Raw genomic sequence first — 18,071 nt, 5'->3', positions numbered from 1 at the left:
GGACAGTAAGAAGAGTCAGTTTTCTTGTACTTAAGTCGGCATTGTGACTTTTGTATTTAATTCCGATGCAATTTCTGTGTTTCATCGTCAATAGGAAGGTCAGAGGGATACAGTGAGCCTGAAATGAAGCATCGGAATCTATAACTAGTGTCACAGGAATGGTTCAAACATGGACAGTAAGAAGAGTCAGTTTTCTTGTACTTAAGTCGGCATTGTGCCTTTTGAGTTCAATTCCGATGCATTATTTGTGTTTCTTCTTCAACAAGAAGGTCAGAGGGATTCAGTAAACCTGAAGTGAAGCATCGGAATCTATAACTAGTGTCACAGGAATGGTTCAATACATAGACAGTAAGAAGAGTCAGTTTTCTTGTACTTAAGTCGGCATTGTGCCTTTTGTGTTTAATTCCGATGCAATATCTGTGTTTCTTCTTCAACAAGAAGGTCAGAGGGATACAGTAAACCTGAAGTGAAGCATCGGAATCTATAACTACAGTCACAGAAATGGTTCAAATCATAGACAGTAAGAAAAGTCAGATTTCTTGTACTTATGTCGGCATTGTGCTTTTTGTATTTAATTCCGATGCAATTTCTGTGTTTCATCGTCAATAAGAAGGGCAGAGGGATACAGTAAAGCTGAAGTGAAGCTTCGGAATCTATGACTAGTGTCTCAGGAATGGTTCAAAACATAGACAGTAAGAAGAGTCAGTTTTCTTGTACTTAAGTCGGCATTGTGCCTTTTGTATTAAATCCGATGCAATTTCTGTGTTTCATCGTCAATATGAAGGTCAGAGGGATACAGTAAACCTGAAGTGAAGCATCGGAATCTATAACTAGTGTCTCAGGAATGGTTCAAAACATAGACAGTAAGAAAAGTCAGTTTTCTTTTACTTAAGTCGACATTGTGCCTTTTGTATTTAATTCCGTTGCAATTTCAGTGTTTCATCGTCAATAAGAAGGTCAGAGGGATACAGAAAACCTGAGGTGAAGCATCGGAATCTATAACTAGTGTCACAGGAATGGTTTAAAACATTGACAGTAAGAAGAGTCAGTTTTCTTGTACTGAAGTCGGAATTGTGACTTTTCTATTTAATTCCGATGCAATTCCTGTGTTTCATCGTCAATAAGAACTTCAGAGGGATACAGTAAACCTGAGGTGAAGCATCGGAATCTATAACTAGCGTCACAGGAATCGTTCAAAACATAGACAGTAAGAAGAGTCAGTTTTCTTGTACTTAAGTCGGCATTGTGCCTTTTGTATTTAATTCCGATAAAATTTCTGTGTTTCATCGTTAATAAGAAGGTCAGAGGGATACAGTAAACCTGAAGTGAAGCATCGAATCTATAACTAGTGTCACAAGAATGGTTCAAAGCATAGACAGTAGGAGGAGTCAGTTTTCTTGTACTTAAGTCGGCATTGTGCCTTTCCTATTTAATTCCAATGCAATTTCTGAGTTTAATCGTCAATAGGAAAGTCAGAGGGATACAGTAAAAATAAAGTGAAGCATCGGAATCTATTACTAGTGTCACAGGAATGGTTCAAAACATAGACAGTAAGAAGAGTCGGTTTTCTTGTACTTAAGTCGGCACTGTGCCTTTTGTATTTAACTCCGATGAAATTTCTGTGTTTCATCGTCAATAAGAAGGTCAGACGGATACAGTAAACCTGAAGTGAAGCATCGGAATCTATAACTAGTGTCACAGGAATGTTTCACAGCATAGACAGTAAGAAGAGTCAGTTTTCTTGTACATCAGTAGGCATTGTGCCTTTTGTATTTAATTCCGATGCAATTTCTGTGTTTCATCGTCAATAAGAAGGTCAGAGGGATACAGTAAACCTGAAGTGAAGCATCGGAATCTATAACTAGTGTCACAGGAATGATTCAAAACATAAACAGTTAGAAGAGTCAGTTTTCTTGTACCTTTGTCGGCGTTGTGCCTCTTGTATTTATTTCCGATGCAATTTCTGTGTTTCATCGTCAATACGAAGGTCAGAGGGATACAGTGAACCTGTAGTGAAGCATCGGAATCTATAACTAGTGTCACAGGAATGGTTCAAAACATAGACAGTAAGAAAAGTCAGTTTTCATGTACTTAAGTCGGCATTGTGCCTTTTGTATCTGATTCCGATGCCATTTCAGTGTTTCATCATCAATAAGAAGGTCAGAGGGATACAGTGAACCTGAAATGAAGCATCGGAATCTATAACTAGTGTCACAGGAATGGTTCAAACATGGACAGTAAGAAGAGTCAGTTTTCTTGTACTTAAGTCGGCATTGTGACTTTTGTATTTAATTCCGATGCAATTTCTGTGTTTCATCGTCAATAAGAAGGTCAGAGGGATACAGTGAGCCTGAAATGAAGCATCGGAATCTATAACTAGTGTCACAGGAATGGTTCAAACATGGACAGTAAGAAGAGTCAGTTTTCTTGTACTTAAGTCGGCATTGTGCCTTTTGAGTTCAATTCCGATGCATTATTTGTGTTTCTTCTTCAACAAGAAGGTCAGAGGGATTCAGTAAACCTGAAGTGAAGCATCGGAATCTATAACTAGTGTCACAGGAATGGTTCAATACATAGACAGTAAGAAGAGTCAGTTTTCTTGTACTTAAGTCGGCATTGTGCCTTTTGTGTTTAATTCCGATGCAATATCTGTGTTTCTTCTTCAACAAGAAGGTCAGAGGGATACAGTAAACCTGAAGTGAAGCATCGGAATCTATAACTACAGTCACAGAAATGGTTCAAATCATAGACAGTAAGAAAAGTCAGATTTCTTGTACTTATGTCGGCATTGTGCTTTTTGTATTTAATTCCGATGCAATTTCTGTGTTTCATCGTCAATAAGAAGGGCAGAGGGATACAGTAAAGCTGAAGTGAAGCTTCGGAATCTATGACTAGTGTCTCAGGAATGGTTCAAAACATAGACAGTAAGAAGAGTCAGTTTTCTTGTACTTAAGTCGGCATTGTGCCTTTTGTATTAAATCCGATGCAATTTCTGTGTTTCATCGTCAATATGAAGGTCAGAGGGATACAGTAAACCTGAAGTGAAGCATCGGAATCTATAACTAGTGTCTCAGGAATGGTTCAAAACATAGACAGTAAGAAAAGTCAGTTTTCTTTTACTTAAGTCGACATTGTGCCTTTTGTATTTAATTCCGTTGCAATTTCAGTGTTTCATCGTCAATAAGAAGGTCAGAGGGATACAGAAAACCTGAGGTGAAGCATCGGAATCTATAACTAGTGTCACAGGAATGGTTTAAAACATTGACAGTAAGAAGAGTCAGTTTTCTTGTACTGAAGTCGGAATTGTGACTTTTCCATTTAATTCCGATGCAATTCCTGTGTTTCATCGTCAATAAGAACTTCAGAGGGATACAGTAAACCTGAGGTGAAGCATCGGAATCTATAACTAGCGTCACAGGAATCGTTCAAAACATAGACAGTAAGAAGAGTCAGTTTTCTTGTACTTAAGTCGGCATTGTGCCTTTTGTATTTAATTCCGATAAAATTTCTGTGTTTCATCGTTAATAAGAAGGTCAGAGGGATACAGTAAACCTGAAGTGAAGCATCGAATCTATAACTAGTGTCACAAGAATGGTTCAAAGCATAGACAGTAGGAGGAGTCAGTTTTCTTGTACTTAAGTCGGCATTGTGCCTTTCCTATTTAATTCCAATGCAATTTCTGAGTTTAATCGTCAATAGGAAAGTCAGAGGGATACAGTAAAAATAAAGTGAAGCATCGGAATCTATTACTAGTGTCACAGGAATGGTTCAAAACATAGACAGTAAGAAGAGTCGGTTTTCTTGTACTTAAGTCGGCACTGTGCCTTTTGTATTTAACTCCGATGAAATTTCTGTGTTTCATCGTCAATAAGAAGGTCAGACGGATACAGTAAACCTGAAGTGAAGCATCGGAATCTATAACTAGTGTCACAGGAATGTTTCACAGCATAGACAGTAAGAAGAGTCAGTTTTCTTGTACATCAGTAGGCATTGTGCCTTTTGTATTTAATTCCGATGCAATTTCTGTGTTTCATCGTCAATAAGAAGGTCAGAGGGATACAGTAAACCTGAAGTGAAGCATCGGAATCTATAACTAGTGTCACAGGAATGATTCAAAACATAAACAGTTAGAAGAGTCAGTTTTCTTGTACCTTTGTCGGCGTTGTGCCTCTTGTATTTATTTCCGATGCAATTTCTGTGTTTCATCGTCAATACGAAGGTCAGAGGGATACAGTGAACCTGTAGTGAAGCATCGGAATCTATAACTAGTGTCACAGGAATGGTTCAAAACATAGACAGTAAGAAAAGTCAGTTTTCATGTACTTAAGTCGGCATTGTGCCTTTTGTATCTGATTCCGATGCCATTTCAGTGTTTCATCATCAATAAGAAGGTCAGAGGGATACAGTGAACCTGAAATGAAGCATCGGAATCTATAACTAGTGTCACAGGAATGGTTCAAACATGGACAGTAAGAAGAGTCAGTTTTCTTGTACTTAAGTCGGCATTGTGACTTTTGTATTTAATTCCGATGCAATTTCTGTGTTTCATCGTCAATAAGAAGGTCAGAGGGATACAGTGAGCCTGAAATGAAGCATCGGAATCTATAACTAGTGTCACAGGAATGGTTCAAACATGGACAGTAAGAAGAGTCAGTTTTCTTGTACTTAAGTCGGCATTGTGCCTTTTGAGTTCAATTCCGATGCATTATTTGTGTTTCTTCTTCAACAAGAAGGTCAGAGGGATTCAGTAAACCTGAAGTGAAGCATCGGAATCTATAACTAGTGTCACAGGAATGGTTCAATACATAGACAGTAAGAAGAGTCAGTTTTCTTGTACTTAAGTCGGCATTGTGCCTTTTGTGTTTAATTCCGATGCAATATCTGTGTTTCTTCTTCAACAAGAAGGTCAGAGGGATACAGTAAACCTGAAGTGAAGCATCGGAATCTATAACTACAGTCACAGAAATGGTTCAAATCATAGACAGTAAGAAAAGTCAGATTTCTTGTACTTATGTCGGCATTGTGCTTTTTGTATTTAATTCCGATGCAATTTCTGTGTTTCATCGTCAATAAGAAGGGCAGAGGGATACAGTAAAGCTGAAGTGAAGCTTCGGAATCTATGACTAGTGTCTCAGGAATGGTTCAAAACATAGACAGTAAGAAGAGTCAGTTTTCTTGTACTTAAGTCGGCATTGTGCCTTTTGTATTAAATCCGATGCAATTTCTGTGTTTCATCGTCAATATGAAGGTCAGAGGGATACAGTAAACCTGAAGTGAAGCATCGGAATCTATAACTAGTGTCTCAGGAATGGTTCAAAACATAGACAGTAAGAAAAGTCAGTTTTCTTTTACTTAAGTCGACATTGTGCCTTTTGTATTTAATTCCGTTGCAATTTCAGTGTTTCATCGTCAATAAGAAGGTCAGAGGGATACAGAAAACCTGAGGTGAAGCATCGGAATCTATAACTAGTGTCACAGGAATGGTTTAAAGCATTGACAGTAAGAAGAGTCAGTTTTCTTGTACTGAAGTCGGAATTGTGACTTTTCTATTTAATTCCGATGCAATTCCTGTGTTTCATCGTCAATAAGAACTTCAGAGGGATACAGTAAACCTGAGGTGAAGCATCGGAATCTATAACTAGCGTCACAGGAATCGTTCAAAACATAGACAGTAAGAAGAGTCAGTTTTCTTGTACTTAAGTCGGCATTGTGCCTTTTGTATTTAATTCCGATAAAATTTCTGTGTTTCATCGTTAATAAGAAGGTCAGAGGGATACAGTAAACCTGAAGTGAAGCATCGAATCTATAACTAGTGTCACAAGAATGGTTCAAAGCATAGACAGTAGGAGGAGTCAGTTTTCTTGTACTTAAGTCGGCATTGTGCCTTTCCTATTTAATTCCAATGCAATTTCTGTGTTTAATCGTCAATAGGAAAGTCAGAGGGATACAGTAAAAATAAAGTGAAGCATCGGAATCTATTACTAGTGTCACAGGAGTGGTTCAAAACATAGACAGTAAGAAGAGTCAGTTTTCTTGTACTTAAGTCGGCATTGTGCCTTTTGTAATTAACTCCGATGAATTTTCTGTGTTTCATCGTCAATAAGAAGGTCAGAGGGATACAGTAAACCTGAAGTGAAGCATCGGAATCTATAACTAGTGTCACAGGAATGGTTCAAAACATAGTAAGAAGAGTCAGTTTTCTTGTACTTAAGTCGGCATTGTTCCTTTTGTATTTAATTCCGATGCAATTTCTGTGTTTCATCGTCAATAAGAAGGTCAGAGGGATACAGTAAACCTGAAGTGAAGCATCGAATCTATAACTAGTGTCACAGGAATGGTTCAAAGCATAGACAGTAAGAAGAGTCAGTTTTCTTGTACTGAAGTCGGCATTGTGCCCTTTCTATTTCATTCCGATGCAATTTCTGTGTTTAATCGTCAATAAGAAGGTCAGAGGGATACAGTAAAAATGACGTGAAGCATCGGGATCTATAACTAGTGTCACAGGAATGGTTCAAAACATGGACAGTAAGAAGAGTCAGTTTTCTTGTACTTAAGTCGGCACTGTGCTTTTGTATTTAACTCCGATGAAATTTCTGTGTTTCATCGTCAATAAGGTCAGAGGGATACAGTAAACCTGAGGTGAAGCATCGGAATCTATAACTAGAGTCACAGGAATGGTTCAAAACATAGACAGTAAGAAGAGTTAGTTTTCTTGTACATAAGTCGGCATTGTGCTTTTTTTAAATTACTTCCGATGCGATTTCTGCGTTTCATCGTCAATAAGAAGGTCAGAGGGATACAGTAAACCTGAAGTGAAGCATCGGAATCTATATCTAGCGTCACAGGAATGCTTCAAAACATAGACAGTAAGAAGAGTCTGTTTTCTTGTACTTAAGTCGGCATTGTGCCTTTTGTATTTAATTCCGATGCAATTTCTGTGTTTCATCGTCAATAAGAAGGTCAGAGGGATACAGTAAACCTGAAGTGAAGCATCGGAATCTATAACTAGTGTCACAGGAATGATTCAAAACATAAACAGTTAGAAGAGTCAGTTTTCTTGTACTTATGTCGGCGTTGTGCCTCTTGTATTTATTTCCGATGCAATTTCTGTGTTTCATCGTCAATACGAAGGTCAGAGGGATACAGTGAACCTGAAGTGAAGTATCGGAATCTATAACTAGTGTCACAGGAATGGTTCAAAACATAGACAGTAAGAAAAGTCAGTTTTCATTTACTTAAGTCGGCATTGTGACTTTTGTATTTAATTCCGATGCAATTTCAGTGTTACATCGTCAATACGAAGGTCAGAGGGATACAGTGAACCTGAAATGAGGCATCGGAATCTATAACCAGTGTCACGGGAACGGTTCAAACATGGACAGTAAGAAGAGTCAGTTTTCTTGTACTTAAGTCGGCATTGTGCCTTTTGAGTTTAATTCCGATGCATTATCTGTGTTTCTTCTTCAACAAGAAGGTGAGAGTGATACAGTAAACCTGAAGTGAAGCATCGGAATCTATAACTAGTGTCACAGGAATGGTTCAATACATAGACAGTAAGAAGAGTCAGTTTTCTTGTACTTAAGCCGGCATTGTGCCTTTTGTGTTTAATTCCGATGCAATATCTGTGTTTCTTCTTCAACACGAAGGTCAGAGGGATACAGTAAACCTGAAGTGAAGCATCGGAATCTATAACTAGAGTCACAGGAATGGTTCAAAGCATAGACAGTAAGAAAAGTCAGATTTCTTGTACTTATGTCGGCATTGTGCTTTTTGTATTTAATTCCGATGCAATTTCTGTGTTTCATCGTCAATAAGAAGGTCAGAGGGATACAGTAAACCTGATGTGAAGCATCGGAATCTATAACTAGTGTCACAGGAATGGTTCAAAACATAGTAAGAAGAGTCAGTTATCTTGTACTTAAGTCGGCATTGTTCCTTTTGTATTTAATTCCGATGCAATTTCTGTGTTTCATCGTCAATAAGAAGGTCAGAGGGATACAGTAAACCTTAAGTGAAGCATCGGAATCTATAACTAGTGTCTCAGGAATGGTTCAAAACATAGACAGTAAGAAGAGTCAGTTTTCTTGTACTTAAGTCGACATTGTGCCTTTTGTATTTAATTCCGTTGCAATTTCAGTGTCTCATCGTCAATAAGAAGGTCAGAGGGATACAGTAAACCAGAAGTGCAGCATTGGAATCTTTAACTAGCGTCACAGGAATCGTTCAAAACATAGACAGTAGGAAGAGTCAGTTTTCTAGTACTTAAGTCGGCATTGTGCCTTTTGTATTTAATTCCGATGAAATTTCTGTGTTTCATCGTCAATAAGAAAGTCAGAGGGATACAGTAAACCTGAAGTGAAGCATCGAATCTATAACTAGTGTCACAGGAATGGTTCAGAGCATAGACAGTAAGAAGAGTCAGTTTTCTTGTACTGAAGTCGGCATTGTGCCCTTTCTATTTCATTCCGATGCAATTTCTGTGTTTAATCGTCAATAAGAAAGTCAGAGGGATACAGTAAAAATGAAGTGAAGCATCGGAATCTATAACTAGTGTCACAGGAATGGTTCAAAACATAGTAAGAAGAGTCAGTTTTCTTGTACTTAAGTCGGCATTGTTCCTTTGGTATTTAATTCCGATGAAATTTCTGTGTTTCATCGTCAATAAGAAGGTCAGAGGGATACAGTAAACCTGAAGTGAAGCATCGAATCTATAACTAGTGTCACAGGAATGGTTCAAAGCATAGACAGTAAGAAGAGTCAGTTTTCTTTTACTGAAGTCGGCATTGTGCCCTTTCTATTTCATTCCGATGCAATTTCTGTGTTTAATCGTCAATAAGAAAGTCAGAGGGATACAGTAAAAATGAAGTGAAGCATCGGAATCTATAACTAGTGTCACAGGAATGGTTCAAAACATGGACAGTAAGAAGAGTCAGTTTTCTTGTACTTAAGTCGGCACTGTGCCTTTTGTATTTAACTCCGATGAAATTTCTGTGTTTCATCGTCAATAAGAAGGTCAGAGGGATACAGTAAACCTGAAATTAAGCATCGGAATCCATAACTAGTGTCACAGGAATGGTTCAAAACATAGTAAGAAGAGTCAGTTTTCTTGTACTTAAGTCGGCATTGTTCCTTTTGTATTTAATTCCGATGCAATTTCTGTGTTTCATCGTCAATAAGAAGGTCAGAGGGATCCAGTAAACCTTAAGTGAAGCATCGGAATCTATAACTAGTGTCACAGGAATGGTTCAATCATAGACAGTTAGAAGAGTCAGTTTTCTTGTACTTAAGTCTTCATTGTGACTTTTGTATTTAATTCCGATGCAATTTCTGTGTTTCATCGTCAATAAGAAGGTCAGAGGGATACAGTAAACCTGAAGTGAAGCATCGGAATCTATAACTAGTGTCACAGGAATGGTTCACAGCATAGACAGTAAGAAGAGTCAGTTTTCTTGTACATAAGTAGGCATTGTGCCTTTTGTATTAAATTCCGATGCAGTTTCTGTGTTTCATCGTCAATAAGAAGGTCAGAGGGATACAGTAAACCTGAAGTGAAGCATCGGAATCTATAACTAGTGTCACAGGAATGATTCAAAACATAAACAGTTAGAAGAGTCAGTTTTCTTGTACTTATGTCGGCGTTGTGCCTCTTGTATTTATTTCCGATGCAATTTCTGTGTTTCATCGTCAATACGAAGGTCAGAGGGATACAGTGAACCTGAAGTGAAGCATCGGAATCTATAACTAGTGTCACAGGAATGGTTCAAAACATAGACAGTAAGAAAAGTCAGTTTTCACGTACTTAAGTCGGCATTGTGCCTTTTGTATTTGATTCCGATGCAATTTCAGTGTTTCATCGTCAATAAGAAGGTCAGAGGGACACAGTGAACCTGAAATGAAGCATCGGAATCTATAACTAGTGTCACAGGAATGGTTCAAACATGGACAGTAAGAAGAGTCAGTTTTCTTGTACTTAAGTCGGCATTAAGCCTTTTGAGTTCAATTCCGATGCATTAATTGTGTATCTTCTTCAACAAGAAGGTCAGAGGGATACAGTAAACCTGAAGTGAAGCATCGGAATCTATAACTAGTGTCTCAGGAATGGTTCAAAACATAGACAGTAAGAAAAGTCAGTTTTCTTGTACTTAAGTCGACATTGTGCCTTTTGTATTTAATTCCGTTGCAATTTCAGTGTTTCATCGTCAATAAGAAGGTCAGAGGGATACAGAAAACCTGAGGTGAAGCATCGGAATCTATAACTAGTGTCACAGGAATGGTTTAAAACATTGACAGTAAGAAGAGTCAGTTTTCTTGTACTGAAGTCGGAATTGTGACTTTTCTATTTAATTCCGATGCAATTCCTGTGTTTCATCGTCAATAAGAAGGTCAGAGGGATACAGTAAATCTGAGGTGAAGCATCGGAATCTATAACTAGCGTCACAGGAATCGTTCAAAACATAGACAATAAGAAGAGTCAGTTTTCTTGTACTTAAGTCGGCATTGTGCCTTTATTATTTAATTCCGATAAAATTTCTGTGTTTCATCGTCAATAAGAAGGTCAGAGGGATACAGTAAACCTGAAGTGAAGCATCGAATCTAAAACTAGACTCACAGGAATGGTTCAAAGCATAAACAGTAGGTAGAGTCAGTTTTCCTGTACGTAGGTTGGCATTGTGCCTTTCCTATTTATTCCGATGCAATTTCTGTGTTTAATCGTCAATAAGAAAGTCAGAGGTATACAGTAAAAATAAAGTGAAGCATCGGAATCTATAACTAGTGTCACAGGAATGGTTCAAAACATAGACAGTAAGAAGAGTCAGTTTTCTTGTACTTAAGTCGGCATTGTGCCTTTTGTAATTAACTCCGATGAATTTTCTGTGTTTCATCGTCAATAAGAAGGTCAGAGGGATACAGTAAACCTGAAGTGAAGCATCGGAATCTATAACTAGTGTCACAGGAATGGTTCAAAACATAGTAAGAAGAGTCAGTTTTCTTGTACTTAAGTCGGCATTGTTCCTTTTGTATTTAATTCCGATGCAATTTCTATGTTTCATCGTCAATAAGAAGGTCAGAGGGATACAGTAAACCTGAAGTGAAGCATCGAATCTATAACTAGTGTCACAGGAATGGTTCAAAGTATAGACAGTAAGAAGAGTCAGTTTTCTTGTACTGACGTCGGCATTGTGCCCTTTCTATTTCATTCCGATGCAATTTCTGTGTTTAATCGTCAATAAGAAAGTCAGAGGGATACAGTAAAAATGAAGTGAAGCATCGGAATCTATAACTAGTGTCACAGGAATGGTTCAAAACATGGACAGTAAGAAGAGTCAGTTTTCTTGTACTTAAGTCGGCACTGTGCCTTTTGTATTTAACTCCGATGAAATTTCTGTGTTTCATCGTCAATAAGAAGGTCAGAGGGATACAGTAAACCTGAAATGAAGCATCGGAATACATAACTAGTGTCACAGGAATGGTTCAAAACATAGTAAGAAGAGTCAGTTTTCTTGTACTTAAGTCGGCATTGTTCCTTTTGTATTTAATTCCGATGCAATTTCTGTGTTTCATCGTCAATAAGAAGGTCAGAGGGATACAGTAAACCTTAAGTGAAGCATCGGAATCTATAACTAGTGTCACAGGAATGGTTCAATCATAGACAGTTAGAAGAGTCAGTTTTCTTGTACTTAAGTCGGCATTGTGCCTTTTGTATTTAATTCCGATGCAATTTCTGTGTTTCATCGTCAATAAGAAGGTCAGAGGGATACAGTAAACCTGAAGTGAAGCATCGGAATCTATAACTAGTGTCACAGGAATGGTTCAAAGCATAGACAGTAAGAAGAGTCAGTTTTCTTGTACATAAGTAGGCATTGTGCCTTTTGTATTTAATTCCGATGCAATTTCTGTGTTTCATCGTCAATACGAAGGTCAGAGGGATACAGTGAACCTGAAGCGAAGCATCGGAATCTATAACTAGTGTCACAGGAATGGTTCAAAACATAGACAGCAAGAAAAGTCAGTTTTCATGTACTTGAGTCGGCATTGTGCCTTTTGTATTTGATTCCGATACAATTTCAGTGTTTCATCGTCAATAAGAAGGTCAGAGGTATACAGTGAACCTGAAATGAAGCATCGGAATCTATAACTAGTGTCACAGGAATGGTTCAAACATAGACAGTAAGAAGAGTCAGTTTTCTGGTACTTAAGTCGGCATTGTGCCTTTTGAGTTCAATTCCGATGCATTATTTGTGTTTCTTCTTCAACAAGAAGGTCAGAGGGATACAGTAAACCTGAAGTGAAGCATCGGAATCTATAACTAGTGTCACAGGAATGGTTCAAATCATAGACAGTAAGAAAAGTCAGATTTCTTGTACTTATGTCGGCATTGTGCTTGTTGTATTTAATTCCGATGCAATTTCTGTGTTTCATCGTCAATAAGAAGGTCAGAGGGATACAGTAAAGCTGAAGTGAAGCTTCGGAATCTATAACTAGTGTCTCAGGAATGGTTCAAAACATAGACAGTAAGAAGAGTCAGTTTTCTTGTACTTAAGTCGGCATTGTGCCTTTTGTATTAAATCCGATGCAATTTCTGTGTTTCATCGTCAATATGAAGGTCAGAGGGATACAGTAAACCTGAAGTGAAGCATCGGAATCTGTAACTAGTGTCTCAGGAATGGTTCAAAGCATAGACAGTAAGAAAAGTCAGTTTTCTTGTACTTAAGTCGACATTGTGCCTTTTGTATTTAATTCCGTTGCAATTTCAGTGTTTCATCGTCAATAAGAAGGTCAGAGGGATACAGTAAACCTGAGGTGAAGCATCGGAATCTACAACTAGTGTCACAGGAATGGTTTAAAACATTGACAGTAAGAAGAGTCAGTTTTCTTGTACTGAAGTCGGAATTGTGACTTTTCTATTTAATTCCGATGCAATTCCTGTGTTTCATCGTCAATAAGAAGGTCAGAGGGATACAGTAAACCTGAGGTGAAGCATCGGAATCTATAACTAGCGTCACAGGAATCGTTCAAAACATAGACAGTAAGAAGAGTCAGTATTCTTGTACTTAAGTCGGCATTGTGCCTTTTGTATTTAATTCCGATAAAATTTCTGTGTTTCATCGTCAATACGAAGGTCAGAGGGATACAGTATACCTGAAGTGAAGCATCGAATCTATAACTAGTGTCACAGGAATGGTTCAAAGCATAGACAGTAGGAAGAGTCAGTTTTCTTGTACTTAAGTCGGCATTGTGCCTTTCCTATTTAATTCCGATGCAATTTCTGTGTTTAATCGTCAATAAGAAAGTCAGAGGGATACAGTAAAAATAAAGTGAAGCATCGGAATCTATAACTAGTGTCACAGGAATGGTTCAAAACATAGACAGTAAGAAGAGTCAGTTTTCTTGTACTGAAGTCGGCATTGTGCCTTTTGTAATTAACTCCGATGAAATTTCTGTGTTTCATCGTCAATAAGAAGGTCAGAGGGATACAGTAAACCTGACGTGAAGCATCGAATCTATAACTAGTGTCACAGGAATGGTTCAAAGCATAGACAGTAAGATGAGTCAGTTTTCTTGTACTGAAGTCGGCATTATGCCCTTTCTATTTCAATCCGATGCAATTTCTGTGTTTAATCGTCAATAAGAAAGTCAAAGGGATACAGTAAAAATGAAGTGAAGCATCGGAATCTGTAACTAGTGTCACAAGAATGGTTCAAAACATAGACATTAAGAAGAGTCAGTTTTCTTGTACTTAAGTCGGCATTTTGCCTTTTGAATTTAGCTCCGATGAGATTTCTGTGATTCATCGTCAATAAGAAGGTCAGAGGGATACAGTAAACCTGAAGTGAAGCATCGGAATCTATAACTAGTGTCACAGGAATGGTTCAAAACATAGTACTTAAGTCGTCATTGTTCTTTTTGTATTTAATTCCGATGGAATTTCTGTGTATCATCGTCAATAAGAAGGTCAGAGGGATACAGTAAACCTTAAGTGAGGCATCGGAATCTATAACTGGTGTCACAGGAATGGGTCAAAGCATAGACAGTAAGAAGAGTCAGTTTTCTTGTACATAAGTAGGCATTGTGCCTTTTGTATTTAATTCCGATGCAATATCTGTGTTTCATCAACAATAAGAAGGTCAGAGGGATACAGTAAACCCGAAGTGAAGCATCGGAATCTATAACTAGTGTCACAAGAATGGTTCAAACATAGTCAGTAAGAAGAGTCAGTTTTCTTGTACTTAAGTCGGCATTGTGCCTTTTGTATTTAATTCCGATGCTATTTCTGTGTTTCATCGTCAATAAGAAGGTCAGAGGGATACAGTGAACCTGAGGTGAAGCTTCGGAATCTATAACTAGTGTCACAGGAATGGTTCAAAACATTGACAGTAAGAAGAGTCAGTTTTCTTGTACTGAAGTAGGCATTGTGACTTTTCTATTTAATTCCCATGCAATTCCTGTGTTTCATCGTCAATAAGAAGGTCAGAGGGATACAGTAAACCTGAAGTGAAGCATCGGAATCTATAACTAGCGTCACAGGAATCGTTCAAAACATAGACAGTAAGAAGAGTCAGTTTTCTTGTACTTAAGTCGGCATTGTGCCTTTTGTATTTAATTCCGATGAAATTTCTGTGTTTCATCGTCAATAAGAAGGTCAGAGGGATACAGTAAACCTGACGTGAAGCATCGAATCTATAACTAGTGTCACAGAAATGGTTCAAAGCATAGACAGTAAGAAGAGTCAGTTTCCTTGTACTTAAGTCGGCATTGTGCCTTTTCTATTTAATTCCGATGCAATTTATGTGTTTAATCGTCAATAAGAAAGTCAGAGGGATACAGTAAAAATGAAGTGAAGCATCGGAATCTATAACTAGTGTCACAGGAATGGTTCATAACATAGACAGTAAGAAGAGTCAGTATTCTAGTACTTAAGTCGGCATTGTGCCTTTTGTATTTAACTCCGATGAAACTTCTGTGTTTCATCGTCAATAAGAAGGTCAGAGGGATACAGTAAACCTGAAGTGAAGCATCGGAATCTATAACTAGTGTCACAGGAATGGTTCAAAACATAGTAAGAAGAGTCAGTTTTCTTGTACATAAGTCGGCATTGTTCCTTTTGTATTTAATTCCGATGCAATTTCTGTGTTTCATCGTCAATAAGAAGGTAGAGGGATACAGTAAACCTTAAGTGAAGCATCGGAATCTATAACTAGTGTCACAGGAATCGTTCAATCATAGACTGTAAGAAGAAACAGTTTTCTTGTACTTAAGTCGGCATTGTGCCCTTTGTATTTAATTCCGATGCAATATCTGTGTTTCATCGTCAATAAGAAGGTCAGAGGGATACAGTAAACATGAAGTGAAGCATCGGAATCTATAACTAGTGTCACAGGAATGGTTCAAAGCATAGACAGTAAGAAGAGTCAGTTTTCTTGTACATAAGTAGGCATTGTGCCTTTTGTATTTAATTTCGATGCAATATCTGTGTTTCATCAACAATAAGAAGGCCAGAGGGATACAGTAAACCCGAAGTGAAGCATCGGAATCTATAACTAGTGTCACATGAATGGTTTAAACATAGTCAGTAAGAAGTGTCAGTTTTCTTGTACTTTAGTCGGCATTGTGCCTTTTGTATTTAATTCCGATGCAATTTCTGTGTTTCACCGTCAATAAGAAGCTCAGAGGAATACAGTAAACCTGAAGTGAAGCATCGGAATCTATAACTAGTGTCACAGGGATGGTTCAAAACATAGACAGTAAGAAAAGTTAGTTTTCTTGTACTTAAGTCGGCATTGTGCTTTTTGTATTTAATTCCGATGCGATTTCTGCGTTTCATCGTCAATAAGAAGGTCAGAGGGATACAGTAAACCTGAAGTGAAGCATCGGAATCTATATCTAGTGTCACAGGAATGCTTCAAAACATAGACAGTAAGAAGAGTCTGTTTTCTTGTACTTAAGTCGGCAATGTGCCTTTTGTATTTAATTCCCATGCAATTTCAGTGTTTCATCGTCAATAAGAAGGTCAGAGGGATACAGTAAACCTGAAGTGAAGCATCGGAATCTATAACTAGTGTCAAAGGGATGGTTCAGAACATAGACAGTAAGAAAAGTCAGTTTTCATGTACTTAAGTCGGCATTGTGCGTTGTGTATTTATTTCCGATGCAATTTCAGTGTTTCATCGTCAATAAGAAGGTCAGAGGGATACAGTAAACCTTAAGTGAAGCATCGGAATCTATAACTAGTGTCACAGAAATCGTTCAATCATAGACTGTAAGAGGAGTCAGTTTTCTTGTACTTAAGTCGGCATTGTGCCTTTTGTATTTAATTCCGATGCAATTTCTGTGTTTCATCGTCAATAAGAAGGTCAGAGGGATACAGTAAACCTGAAGTGAAGCATCGGAATCTATAACTAGTGTCACAGGAATGGTTCAAAGCATAGACAGTAAGAAGAGTCAGTTTTCTTGTACATAAGTAGGCATTGTGCCTTTTGTATTTAATTTCGATGCAATATCTGTGTTTCATCAACAATAAGAAGGCCAGAGGGATACAGTAAACCCGAAGTGAAGCATCGGAATCTATAACTAGTGTCACATGAATGGTTTAAACATAGTCAGTAAGAAGTGTCAGTTTTCTTGTACTTAAGTCGGCATTGTGCCTTTTGTATTTAATTCCGATGCAATTTCTGTGTTTCATCGTCAATAAGAAGCTCAGAGGAATACAGTAAACCTGAAGTGAAGCATAGGAATCTATAACTAGTGTCACAGGAATGGTTCAAAACTTAGAAAGTAAGAAGAGTCAGTTTTCTTGTACTTAAGTGGGCATTCTGCCTTTTGTATTTCATTCCGATGCAATTTCTGCGTTTCAACGTCAACAAGAAGGTCACTGGGATACAGTAAACCTAAAGTGAAGCGTCGGAATCTATAAGTAGTGTCACAGGAATGGTTCAAAACATAGACAGTAAGAAGAGTCAATTTTCTTGTACTTAAGTGGGCATTCTGCCTTTTGTATTTAATTCCGATGCAATTTCTGTGTTTCATCGTCAATAAGATGGTCAGAGGGATTCAGTGAACCTGAAGTGAAGCATCGGAATCTATAACTAGTGTCACAGGAATGGTTCAAAACATAGACAGTAAGAAAAGTCAGTTTTCTTGTACTTAAGTCGGCATTGTGCCTTTTGTATTTAATTACGATGCAATTTCAGTGTTTCATCGTCAACAAGGAGGTCAGAGGGATACAGTGAACCTGAAATGAAGCATCGCAATCTATAACTAGTGTCACAGGAATTGTTCAAAACATAGACAGTAAGAAGAGTCAGTTTTCTTGTACTTAAGTCGGCATTGTGCCTTTTGTATTTAATTCCGATGCAATATCTGTGTTTCATCGTCAATAAGAAGGTCTGAGGGATACAGTAAACCTGAAGTGAAGCAACGGAATCTATAACTAGTGTCACAGGAATGGTTCAAAACACAGACAGTAAGAAGAGTCAGTTATCTTGTACTTAAGTCGGCATTGTGCCTTTTGTATTTAATTCCGAACCAATTTCTGTGTTTCATCGCCAATAAGAAGGTCAGAGGGATACAGTAAACCTGAAGTAAAGCATCGGAATCTATAACGAGTGTCACATGAATGGTTCAAAACATAGGCATTAAGAAGAGTCAGTTTTCTTGTACATAAGTCGGCAGTGTACCTTTCGTAATTAATTCCGATGCAATTTCTGTGTTTCATCGTCAATAAGAAGGTCAGAGGAATACAGTAAACTTGAAGTGAAGCATCGGAATCTATAACTAGTGTCACAAGAATGGTTCAAAACAAGGACAGTAAGAAGAGTCAGTTTTCTTGTTCTTAAGTCGGCACTGTGCCTTTTGTATTTAACCCCGATGAAATTTCTGTGTTTCATCGTCAATAAGAAGGTCAGAGGGATACAGTAAACCTGAAATGAAGCATCGGAATCCATAACTAGTGTCACAGGAATGGTTCAAAACATAGTAAGAAGAGTCAGTTTTCTTGTACTTAAGTCGGCATTGTTCCTTTGGTATTTAATTCCGATGCAATTTCTGTGTTTCATCGTCAAAAGAAGGTCAGA

Source organism: Schistocerca serialis, chromosome 1, assembly GCF_023864345.2.
Source record: "Schistocerca serialis cubense isolate TAMUIC-IGC-003099 chromosome 1, iqSchSeri2.2, whole genome shotgun sequence".
NCBI lineage: Eukaryota > Metazoa > Arthropoda > Insecta > Orthoptera > Acrididae > Schistocerca > Schistocerca serialis.
This window is presented reverse-complemented; position numbering follows the sequence as displayed.